Source organism: Lycium ferocissimum, chromosome 3 (genome assembly GCF_029784015.1).
Source record: "Lycium ferocissimum isolate CSIRO_LF1 chromosome 3, AGI_CSIRO_Lferr_CH_V1, whole genome shotgun sequence".
NCBI classification, from domain to species: Eukaryota; Viridiplantae; Streptophyta; class Magnoliopsida; order Solanales; family Solanaceae; genus Lycium; species Lycium ferocissimum.
This window is the reverse complement of record NC_081344.1, coordinates 12,424,996-12,438,313: the sequence shown is the minus strand read 5'-3', so window position 1 is coordinate 12,438,313 and position 13,318 is coordinate 12,424,996. Positions and strand designations below refer to the sequence as shown.

General features: G+C 32.9%; 1 non-coding gene across 1 annotated transcript; it reads left to right on the top strand.

The window, feature by feature from the left end:
- Positions 1 to 9,034: 9,034 nt before the first annotated feature.
- Positions 9,035 to 9,106, top strand: TRNAP-AGG (transfer RNA proline (anticodon AGG)). Its single transcript has one exon. It is a non-coding gene; the product is annotated as a tRNA-Pro (tRNA).
- The last annotated feature ends 4,212 nt before the right edge of the window (positions 9,107 to 13,318 follow it).

The window sequence follows — 13,318 nt, the reverse complement described above, 5'->3', positions numbered from 1 at the left end:
ACATCTTTTTTTAAATTTGGATAACTTTGATTCCATGCTGGAAACCAGTGACACAGGTATTGTCGCTTCCAACTTCGCATTATTTTACGAATAAATTTACTCAGGTTAGGTGTTGCGCCATAGAATAAATACAGAAGCTTGACATGTATCTTATACATGAACTTTGTAATATATTTAACTAAATACTATATTAGGCTTATGTGGTGGTTGAGTGGGACGTGTTATTAGACTAGGAAATTCACCATGGAGGTTTCAGCCAGCGAAGATTTGCTGACATAATTGTGGTAGAAACAATGCAAGATCCAGCATCTCTCAGCAAAGACATTGGATAAAGATTCAAAAGCTAAAACACTATTTGTAGATTATACTTGCACTTTTTGACATTTTTTGCTGGTTGATGCTGTCAGATTAAGTGCGCTTTGTATAAACGCACAATGTCAACAAGTCGTTGTAGTATAGTGGTAAGTATTCCCGCCTGTCACGCGGGTGACGGAAGGTTCGATCCCCGGCAACGGCGTTTTACTTAAAATAATTTCTGGTCGATCTTTTTATGTCTCTCTCTCATTTCCGGTGTGAAAGTGAAGCTACGGATCTATTTTACTAAACAAAAACATGTGATTCGCACAGCAGATAAGTTTACCTAATGCTTCAATATTTGCATTTTGCCGCATATACCCTGCCTTGATGTTAAACGGAGGCCTCTCCAATAAACATTCAAGAGAACTTGGATGTAAATTATGATTATGCTAATATAGTACGGATGAATGTAACAATTATTTTTAACTCCAGAAGATGCTAAAGAAGTTGGATGTAAATCGTAAATCTATATATCTATTATAAAAGCAGATATGTAGGTGAAATGACATACACGCCTCATTGATTGGTGAATTATTTATATTTTATTTTTTCCATGTTCTTTATATCCTCCTTTTCCCTCATTTATTTTCAATCTATTTTCCCATCCCCGAACAGTGGCTTCTTTTCGTAGCGGGTTCTCAAGAGTTACTTCTTCTTTAATTACTTCTCTTAATTTTCCTCCCACTATTATTCCTCTTTAATTCATTCTCTTAATTACCATGTACGCTAGAAGACATAGTGCATGGGAAGTGAAAAAAACGACGTAGTGAAAGAGCCATTGGTTTCATCAGATTCTGCCTTCATAAGGGAATCTATGTTAAACTCCGTTCCGACATAAAACACTGTGGTAAAGACCACGCTTATGACCAACATCTTAATACGATTCTTGGTTTAAGGTGCTGCAGTTGATTTGAAGTATTTCAAATTTGTTGCGGGAATACGAACTGTATGACAATCTGATATTGGACCAACACATTATGGCTCTTAAAATATTGTGAACTTTTTTGATTTCGTTACCTTATCATGGGAATAGGTTTGTGTAATGTTGTCAAATGTGAGAAAGTGAAGGCTTGCCTCGAAACAGAGGCCTCGCAACTTGACAACATGCTTTATCCACTTGTGAGTTGTGACTTAGAAAATGAGGTTTGAAGCAAATATTCTGGTAAATTTGATAATAGTCACTTTTTAGCCTTTGTAATTGAAAAATGGTCAATTTTCATGAAATTCTGCCTTTCTATGACCAAGAGCACTGCACAACCATTGCTATTCCCAGCAAGGGAAATGGCAGCATTTCTACAAAGTGGAGAAAAATAGGATGAGCTGGGGAGTCCTTTTAATTTTAGTTTTTGAATTTTTACACTGTATAGCCGGCCATCAAAATAATAGCCAGCATTATATAAAATTAATTTCGAGGGGATTTTTTAATGCATGTGCTTTAGTTTCACTTTGTGTGTCTATGATGATTTTCTTTCTACAAAAGTATAGCCTGAAATCAGAATTTTGATTAATTTTGAAGTCTTGATATTGTAAAATTTGTTAGACTAGAATCGAAAAAGTTACGAAATTATGAAGTAATTTCTTTGAGGGAGAAAGAACAATGAAGATGTGACTAATCTGTAATTGTTTGTTGTCTTTTTCATTTTTGTTTCTTTTTGAAATGTTTTAGAAGAATTTTGGTTAGATATCATTGAGCAAATAGCGATGATAATCTCACTTCAGTTTTTGACAAGAATGGTTTCCCCCTTTGAATAGTTCATGTTGTGCATAACCCCTAGAATTTAGCTGAACTGGTTTGGAGAAATTGACCGCATTAGAAACTTCTATTTTTTCTAATTAAAAAATGCAGTTGCCTTTTGAAACAAGGGTTGATGCTTTTGAAGGATAGGGGTACTTCTTCCATTAGCTATAACTTTATACTGAAATTAGTTAAAATTATGTTGTTTACCAAATTCTTAATACGTATAAAACTTTGACTAATCTTCAATCTAACAATTGGATCTAAAACAACTTTGCAATTCTTGCACCCATGACGTTTTGGATAGAGAAATTGAAAGTCTTTAAATTTTACGTACATGTATTGAAGGGAAAGACAACAGACCTACGGTAGATGTCACGTTAATGATTGACTCGGCTAACAAGTTATGTGACATAATTTCAAGTGCTATAGTTTCAAAACGTGATTGCTTTTGAGTCAGCTCCGTGATTTTACATGTTAAAAGTTTGAGGGATTAACACATGTATACAAGAACGGTCTGGTCAAGCTTCACATCAAACTTCAAATAATTAAGATACTAGGACTGAAATAGTTTAGAAATTCCACTTTAAGTGCATGATTTGAATCATATGTGAATTCGGTTGAAGGCTCAAAAGTACAGAACATTAAGTGCGTATAGGTTGAGTACTTGAATTTTGAACATACCATGATGTACCTCGGAAGGATTATGCTTTATGGTTCCACATATGAGCAGCTAGCCTAGTCATATTGTATTTTCTTTAACTTTTTTCTCCAAAGCAATATTATAACTTTCATTGTGCATAGGAAAATATTTTAACAAGAACAACTACATATGCATTTTGTAAAGTATGCCAAAACTTGCAAAAACAAAAAATAAAAAAGAAGAACTACATATGACAATTAATAATATCTTCGTCAAAAGTTAGTAGAAAGGTGACAAAAAGATTTTGAAAGCCCCAAATAAATTTGAGAAGGAATGTATTACTACTCAGTACTCACACTTTTAGGAGCTTACAACTTCTCCCGTTAAAGAAATCGAGGTTTACTTTCATTCTATTAATCTTTGTCACAATGTATTAATATTTTTCTCCTAACTCGTGAATTAGATGATAATCATATTTTATTTTGAGAATTAGATGGAATTAGTTATGATTTCTATTTTTATGTCTAAAGGAAATGATATATTCTTTTTGGGGGAAGGGGAGGGAGCAGGGATTGGAAAAAAAATTGAACTGTTCGGTAACTATTATTTTTTATATTCCGAATTAAATGAGATTAGTCTTGAAATTGATAATATAGAGAATTTTGGAGTTAAATGGAGCCTCATCTATTGACGGAGTCACATTAATTTTACTATTATATAGTTGAAATATGTAAGAAAAAAGAGTTATGTACACCTTACAAGTTCTTAAAGAAAGACATTGCAGCTTACCATGATCGCGCGAAACGCGGTCAAATTAACTAGTATGCTAATATAGTACTGATGAATGTCACCATTTTGATTGCTTGACTGGAAAAATGAACCAAAAAGTAAGCAAACAAGTGATTAATAAAGTACCCAAAATGGCATCAACGCGGACTCCAAAAATAAAATCTATCGATAGGAGCTGCTGTTCATTTAGATGGAGTGTAGTGATATTTTAAAGATTTTTAAATATTTTGGTATTACTTGGAGAAATGGCAATTTACTTATTGGCCAAGACAAATACTTATTTGGGAAGTTACTTGTTTACCAAGTACGTGTACTTGGATGGCAAGTATACTTGTTTGCCAAGTACTCCACCACTTTACTACTATAAATTGGCCTAAGGAGCTTTCACAATAATCATCCAACAACTAAGAGCTAATCTCGTGTTCCACTTTAATTCTCTCGTGTCCTTTTTATAAAAAGTTCTTTAACCACTATTACTCTTTTCATATATAGATCTTTTGTTTGTTTTCATTGAAACTTGCTGGTATTATTTAATTTTGCTGATTCCTGTATCCTCTAATTAAATTTAGAGAAGGACTTGTTTAATCCTGGGGAAACATTTCACATTGCTGAAATAGTTTCTTAGGACAGTGCCTAGCACGACTCAAGTCATATTTACTAAATATATTATCGTAGTAATATTTATTTTTTCCAAGTATATTTTCAATAGTATTAGTTTGCTAAATAAAAAATATTATTTATTATTGTACTGGTTTTATTTTGTGGTTTTCCCAACAATCTAAGAAACTATGGCAAATAATATCACTCGTGAAATTATTGATAATACCGATGTTAGTGTTGTTCTAGCTGCTCCCGTTCCCGTCATCTTGCCAGAAGTTCTTGGTGTTGCAGATGCATTAATATGTCCACAATTTAGCCAAATGATGATGCCAAAATTCAGGTATGTAAATGGACATGGTTACAAGCCCAAAGCCAATAATAAAACCTTCATGGAAAATACACCTCAATGCAAGAGAATATTTACCAGAAATGACAATCCCGTTAAGTCAAAAATAAATTTGACTGAAGCGGATGATATAATTATTGCGGTCATTTCAGAAATAAATATTGAGGCCAATGTGAGAAACTGGGTGATAGACTCTGGTGCTACTAGGCACATTTGTGTAAATAAAAATAATTTTGTGTCATACACCCAAGTTGAGGAAGGAGAAGAAATTGTTTATCTTGGTGACTCAAGGACAACTCAAGTTCTTGGGAAAGGAAAAGTTCTTCTCAAACTCACATCTGGTAAAATTCTAGCATTGAGTGATGTGTTGCATGTTCCTAATATCCGAACTAATTTGATTTCTGTGGGATTATTAGAAAAATTTGGGGTGAAGGTATCTTTTGAAGAAAATGAGGTTGTGTTGTCCAAAAATAATATTTTGGTGGGCAAAGGATCTTGTAACCATGGTCTATTTGTGCTTAATGTCTCTAATGATATTTGTGAAAATGCATTTACTTCTGCTTATATGGTTGAGTCTATTTCTTTGTGGCATGCTAGATTAGGACATGTTAATACTGCATATATAAAGAAAATGCAATCGTTTGGTTTAATATCTGGTTTAGATTCAAATAATTTTGACAAGTGTGAAATATGTGCTGAAGCTAAAATTACTAAAAAGTCTTGTTTTTCAGTAAATAGAAAAACTGAATTATTATCTTTGATTCACACTGATTTAGGTGATTTGAAACAAACTACGACTAGAGGTGGTAAAAGATATTATGTGACTTTCATTGATGATTTTTCTAGATTCACTAAATTGTATTTACTTAGAAATAAAGATGATGCTTTTAATGCCTTTATTTCTTATAAGGAGGTTGAAAATCAGCTTAGTAGAAAAATCAAGAGAATTAGATCTGATAGAGGTGGAGAATATTTGTCCTTAAATGCTTTTTGTGAAAAAGAAGGTATTATTCGTGAAATAACTTCGCCTTATTCACCTGAGTCTAATGGAGTAGCTGAAAGGAAAAAATAGAACATTGAAGGAAATGATGAACTCCAGGTTAGTTAGTTCTAATGCACCTGATAATTTGTGGGGTGAAGCTATTTTATCTGCATGTCATTTACAAAATAGAATTCCTCATAAAAGAACTGGCAAAACTCCTTATGAATTGTGGAAAGGCTATAGACCTAATTTGAAATATTTAAAAGTGTGGGGGTGCCTTGCTAAAGTTATGTTGCCTGAACCTAAAAAGAGAAAAATAGGTTCTAAAATCATTGGATCGTATGCTTATTAGATATGTCGAACATAGTGCTGCATACAGATTTCTCGTGTTGAAAAGTGATGTGCTTGACTGCAATATTATAATTGAGATAAAAAATGCTGAATTTTTTTAACATATTTTTCCACTGTCTGATAAAATTTCTCATGCACCTGTTGAAAGAAATAATGAAATTACTCCTAATGAGGAATTGAGAAGGAGCAAAAGGCCTAGGAAGGAATATTTTTCTTATGGAAATGATTTTCAAACTTTTCTTGTCGATAATGAACCATCAAATTATTTTGAAGCTATATCTTCTTATGATGCTAAATTTTGGAAAGAGGCAATAAAAGTTGAAATTGATTCTATCATGAAAAATAATACATGGGTTTTAACTGATTTACCTCCTGGTGCAAAACCTATTGGTTGTAAATGGATTTTCAAAAAGAAGCTTAATCCTGATGGCTCTATAGATAAATATAAAGCTTACTTAGTTGCAAAAGGATTTTCTCAAAAGCAAAATATTGATTATTTTGATACATTTACACCTGACTAGAATTTCTTCTATTCGAGTTTTAATTGCCTTAGCATCAATTCACAAGCTCTTTATCCATCAAATGGATGTAAAAACAGCTTTCTTAAATGGTGATTTAGAAGAAGAGATTTATATGGTTCAACCTGAGGGATGTATTGTTACTGGACAAGAAATAAAGTTTGCAAATTAATGAAATCACTTTATGGCCTTAAGCAAGCTCCTAAACAGTGGCATGAGAAATTCGATCAAGTCTTATTGAGAGCTTTTTCTTCGTCAGAAGTGGATAAATGCGTTTATACTAAAGTGGTAGACAATGATTATGTGATAATATGCTTATATGTTGATGACATGCTCATATTTGGTACAAGTTTAAATATTGTAGAAAGTACCAAATTATTTTTATCTACTAATTTTGATATGAAAGATGCGGTGAAGTAAATATGATATTGGGAGTTAAAGTTATAAGGAGTGATGATAATATTTTGCTATCACAAGAATATTATGTGGAGAGACTTCTTAAGAAGTTTGAATGTTTTGAGGTGACAACTGTGGCCACTCCTTATGATGCTAACTCTCAATTGAAAAAGAATAATGGTGACTTAGTTGCTCAGTCTAAACATGCGCAGATTATTGGGAGTCTGATGCATTTAATGAATTTTACAAGGCCTTATATAGCCTATGCTATGTGTAGACTGAGTAGATATACTCATAATCCCAATCATGAGCATTGGTTTGCATTAATTAGACTGATGAAATATTTGAGTGGAACCATGAATTATGGTATCCTGTATAGTGGATTTCCTTCTACTTTAGAAGGGTATTGTGATGCAACCTAGATCTCTGATTCAGATGAGACAAAATCCACTAGTGGCTATGTGTTCACCCTTGGTGGGGGTGCAATATCGTGGAAATCAGCTAAGCAGACGATCATTGCCAGATCAACTATGGAGTCCGAGTTTGTAACTTCGGAGATAGGGGGGTTCGAGGCTGAGTGGCTGAGAAATTTCTTAGCGAATATCCCTTTAATAAAGGATGAGTTGCCTCCTGTGTTTATGCATTGTGATTGTCAAGCGGCTATAGCTATTGCAAAGAATAAATCTTATAATTGTGAAGAAAGGTACACATGAAATTGAGACATGATGTCGTTAGTACCGCCGAGAGATGGAATAATTTCCATTGATTATGTGAAGTCGAAAATGAATTTGACCGATTCTCCGACTAAACCCGTGGAAGAAAATTAATTCTTCAAACTTCAAGAGATCGTTAAGGCCATATAATTGTCAATAGAGATGGTAACCCAACCTATGTGATTGGAGATCCCATGAAGTAGGTTCATATGGGTAATAACAAGTTGATATTGGCTCGGCGCACTTAAAGAGAATGCTTGAACTGCTACTAATTGTGAGGATGAGTTATTAATTCTTAATGAATCATAGTCCTTATGGATGATGTATTTAAAACAGTGTGCACTTGATGAATTCACCTATATGAGAGTGGAGTGAGGCCGCTCCTACGAGATGTTGGCCTAGTCTCTAGAGCTCTCACGAATAACCAGGCACGCGCATGGCCTAGGGCGCAAAACCGCGTTGAACAACAAAATTACGGAGTCGAAATGTGATTGATAAAGTCTCTGACTTACAACAAGAATTATTGGTTCATAGAAATTTTATATTTCACTAATAATTCTGTAAGTTAAATTTTATCGGTCTAAGTTTAGTTCATAGCCCAAAAGGCACCAAACCTATTGCATTTCAGACATGCAAATCCAGCAAATTTTACTCTTCTATTTAAAAAATTCTTTAAAATAGTGAGGGATTGTAGTGATATTTTAAATATTTTTAAATATTTTGGTATTACTTGGAGAAATGGCAATTTACTTATTGGCCAAGACAAATACTTGGTTGGTAAGTTACTTGTTTACCAAGTACGTGTACTTGGATGGCAAGTATACTTGTTTGCCAAGTACTCCACCACTTTACTACTATAAATTGGCCTAAGGAGCTTTCACAATAATCATTCAACAACTAAGAGCTAACCTCGTGCTCCACTTTAATTCTCTGGTCTCCGTTTTATAAAAAGTTCTTTAACCACTATTACTCTTTTCATATATAGATCTTTTGTTTGTTTTTTTTTCATTGAAACTTGCTGGTATTATTTAATTTTCTTTGATTCCGTATCCTCTAATTAAATTTAGAGAAGGACTTAATTTTAATCTTTTAAAACATTTCACATTCTTCGAAATAGTTTCTTGGATAAAGGTTAAGACGACTCAAGTCATATTTACTAAATATATTATCGTAGTAATATTTATTTTTTCCAAGTATATTTTCAATAGTATTAGTTTGCTAAATAAAAAATATTATTCATTATTGTACTGGTTTTATTTTGTGGTTTTCCCAACATGGAGAATCTCAAAGAATGTTAAATTCCTAAGATATTAATTCATCTCTGTTGCCAGAAGGTCTGGTGATAACAAGCTCCAGGTTTTCCCTAAGAAAATTTTACATGAGAAAATGTTCGATCGCAGAAAAAAGCAACTCAATTACATGTTGCCTCTCGAAAAATGGATTAAACAAAGTACTGAAGTAAATACTACATGTCTGATGTCCCTAGTGGAATAGTACTAAATAGTCATGTAGGATTATATACAACTCACAGTTTATCCTTTTAGCTAAGAAACTTTTGCAAAATGTAAAATTTGTATACTGGTAAGTATTCCTGCCTGTAGACAGGGCATTTGGTCTAGTGGTATGATTCTCGCTTAGGGTGCGAGAGGTCCTGAGTTCAATTCTCAGAATGCCCCTATTTAAACAACATCTTTTTCTCGGGTTGAGGGCTAACTCACTTGATGAGCTTCCTGGAAATCCATGTTTACTCTGTCAAGATCTTTTTGCTTTTCTCAATTAATTTACTAAAATGAGTCATTCTGCATCTTTTTGCCACCATAGTCTTTCTATTATGTTTCTCTTCGCAACCTTATTTAGAACCCTAAATAAAATTCCCTGCCCTTGGCTAATCTTGTGACAACTGACAAGGAATGGAAGAATGTACAAAAATTACTCCATGCGAAACCACCAAAGAAAAGTAAGGCTGAAGAGGTTCAAGATCTCTATATTTTTGTTGATTTTATGCATAAAGAAATGCAAAATAAGAATTGAGTAATGGTATCTTTACAATCTACCAAAAGTGGGGTTGTAAAGCAGTAGATATGTACTAAAATCCAATGAAATCATGCAGCTGGTGCACTAGGCTTAGCATGTTTCCTTCTAGTTACTCTAATGTAACAGACTATTGCCACCAAGAATGCTGTGGCTAGGCCTCCAAGAATAATTCCGCCCCGACAAAGTGAATTGTCAACTGAATGATGGTGCTTCTTCTCATCTTAATATCATGTGCTTGAGCAATCCCATTGTGTTCATCTGTGGAACCAACCTCATTAACCTCTTTTTTTCCTCTTGATGTGGGCTCAGACCTGGTGAAGGTGCAGAACTAGTAGAAGACTTAACCAATTTATGGTGATTCCCAAGTTTTCTAAACGAAGGTAATGGGCTAGGGGAATTTGCAAAATTTGTTAAAGTATCAGCCATGGCTAGATATACAAGAGCATCTGTCATGATCAAGCAAAGAAGAAAGTTTAGCCATGGTGATCAATTTTCTTGATAACTTAAATATGCTTTTAAGTCTTGAGGCAATGCATTGTTTTAGGACAGAGCATCTGCAACCTTATATATATAGCCATAGAGTGCTAGATCTAACAACCATGCTGTATGATGGAAAGTTCCTTTGTCTTGATTCAAAAAATGGTTTGATGAATAATTTAGTGTTTGTTTGTTATGAATTTGTCTACAGATTAGGGGAAATAAACTAAGATGCACGCGTGGAACCTATAGAATATTTGCATTACATAATCTATGACTTAATGAAGGGAACATGATGTTCACACTATGTATCTCCTTGATTTATGGCAGTTCAGAAACTCGAGCCCACCGCCTTACAGCTGTGGCAACAGTTACAAAAATTACTATTCAGTCTTGGAAGGGCCAGACCATATTGGGTTTATTATATTATTTATACACGCAGTCTTACACTCTTACCTTGCATTTCTGCAATTTCTTCGGTTTGGACCTGTGATCTCCCTGGGTAGCGGCTACGCCGTGACAAGTCTTACTTTGCGCCAAGGCTCTCCCTCCAAGAATCTAGTCCTACTAGAATATCAAATAGGAGGTTATGCAACCAATAGCTGCGGATGGTTCATTCTTGATAGAGTGATAGGTTAAACAGCATTTAACTCAGTAGATTAGGTGATTCTCTTGTTTGGTGGAAAATTAGATGATTCTCTTGTTTGATGCTGGAAACTATGTGTCATAGGAATCTACAAATTGCATTTGTTTCAGAAAGCACTGGCATAAGTTACATTTTTTAACATTCTTATATAAACAAGCAAAGCTGTGAATCCTTTTCTGTATTCATTTTAAAGTAGACTGCCTCTCAAATGGGGTACAATGGCTATTCTAAGAAACTTGGAAATGAACTATAATAATCTGGTAATATAAAGTATTGTTTCCTGTCAGTGTACTGTCTTTGTATCATAATGAACCACTTGATTGCATTCATTCTAAACATGGATATTTGCTGGCAATGCTATGAGCATGGCCAGCTTATGATGTGAACTAGTCAAAAATACCAGGAGGAGGATGTGTTTATTAGTTACTGTGCACAGGGCACTCTTGGACATCTGACGTGGACATTTTCAGAAGCGACTGAAAAGGGCCACGTGACACTTCTTTAAATGCAAAGTACAAAATTTTCAGTTCTTATAATATACACTTTGGATTTTGTCGATGACTTCATTGTATACACCAATTTAAATATTTAGTAAATCTGGTACACCATCCCTATGCTGGAACCTGGGACTTAGATTAGCACCTCTCCAACCTCACTATTCTTTCACGAAATAGACTGGCACACAACAGGTGTGTGCACCAATCAAATGAATGCAGGATCGACAAAAACTGATCTGGGACTGAAGGCATAAGAAAGCGAAGCCAATTCATGCTCAGAAGCAGGAGCACGCTCAACCTCGAGTTTGAATCTGGCAAAACAAGACATAATTCATTCGGTGAAACAACCAAAATTCAAGTTACTAGAACTCATGAGAACTCGATCCGATCCTTTTCCTTGGGACAAGCTCCAAATGACTGCTATGAAGCAAAATATTTGATATATCCAACACAACCTCCATTCAGATTCCAACTATCATCCATTATTTTAGTTGTCTTTGAATGTATTAAAGTGTGAGATTTAAAGATATGAGTTTTAACAATCGTTAAATTGTCATGAAAGAAAACAAAATTAGTTACAAGTAATTAAACTCAAATGAAAAAGAATGGAATTGAGAAATCATACTTAGGATTGAAAAATAGTTTATCAATTCGTTGATTCATCATTTTAGCACTTACGTCCCAAAGCAATATCAAAGTTTAAGTTCTAACTTTAATAAAGTTTGTTGCACGCAAACAAGAATTCAGAAAAACTGTCTTGAATGAGCTAATCTTCGACCAAATGTTGCAAGCTAGTGTTGGCTCAACATGATTTTCCTTAAACCACCACCATAAAATAGATACTCCCTCCGGATAAAAAAAGTATCCACTTAGCTTTTTTTTCTTGAGTCAAAAAGAATGTTCACATATCAAATTAAGAAAAAATTAATCCTATTTTTTCAAATTTGTCATTATTAAATGCTATACTATGTCAAATTTCAATACCTATTTAATTGCTACCGCTTTTGGTGCCACACAGTAATTGGAATTGGTGTAATTACTAGGGTAGTACTACACAAATTAGTAATTACACGGTAAGTGTAATTACGATCGCTTTGCTTGTTTGCCATAACGTAATTACGAAAATAGATTACAAACGTGGTCATTTGATTGCACAAGGGTAATTACACGATCGATTAATTTAAAATAAAATTTAATTATAAAAAATTTAAAATTAATATTTAAAAAATATTGCCTTTATAAATTATATGAAATTAGTTATTTAATAGCACATTGCTTTCGAAAAATATATTAATTAATAATCATATATTTGTAACTAATATTGTAAAAAATAATTGATATATATTTTTCAAATTAATATTTAATTTTAATTAATTATAAAACTTAAAAGAAGACTTTTTTTGAGAACGTCATGGATTGGATGTTTGATTAAAAAATATTAATAAATATAATCATGTAACGTTATTCAAATGTTTGACATACAAAATCCATCAAAGGTAAGTGAAAAATAAACAACATGCAATGTGAAAGCAAATAACTTAAAATTGGAAATATAACTTTAAATTCAAAAATCCAAAAAGAAAAAGTTTAATATAATACTCTTATGTCAAATTTCAACATTACATAAGTAAGTTCCAACGTAACTTTAGTAAAATTTGAAAGGAAAAATATGTTTTAACCTTTTTCAATAAATTCCTTTAACGCCTGTTAAAGGTTTTAAATCATTCTTTCCAAAAAGGGGGTGTAGTTTCAAAAAAACCAAAGAAAAAAGGGAATTTTGGAAGAAAAGAAAACAAAAATAAATAATATAAAAAAAAAAAAATACATTTTAAAAAAAAAAATAAAAAAAATTAAAATAATAAAAAAAAAAAAAAAAATTTAAAAAATCAAAAAAGTTAAAATAATAGAAAAAAAAATAAAAATAAAAAACAAAAAAGTAACTTTAATTGGGTGAATTACCCCAATTTTTTCTTGAGAAGGGGAGGGTAATTACCCGTCTTCCCACCCCCTAACCAAATTACGATCAAAAAAAAGCAACCCGCGTAATTCCCCAATTCCCCCAACCAAATTTGGCTTTTAAAACACCCAAAGGCAATTTAGAACCCTTTTGGTTTGGCTTATAAGTTTTTATTTTCTTTCGTTTTTTTTGTTTTAAAAAAGTTCTTTTTTTAAAAAATTTCAAAAATAATCTTTTTGAAAATTTTATCTAAAAAAATGAAGTAAAACAACTTATG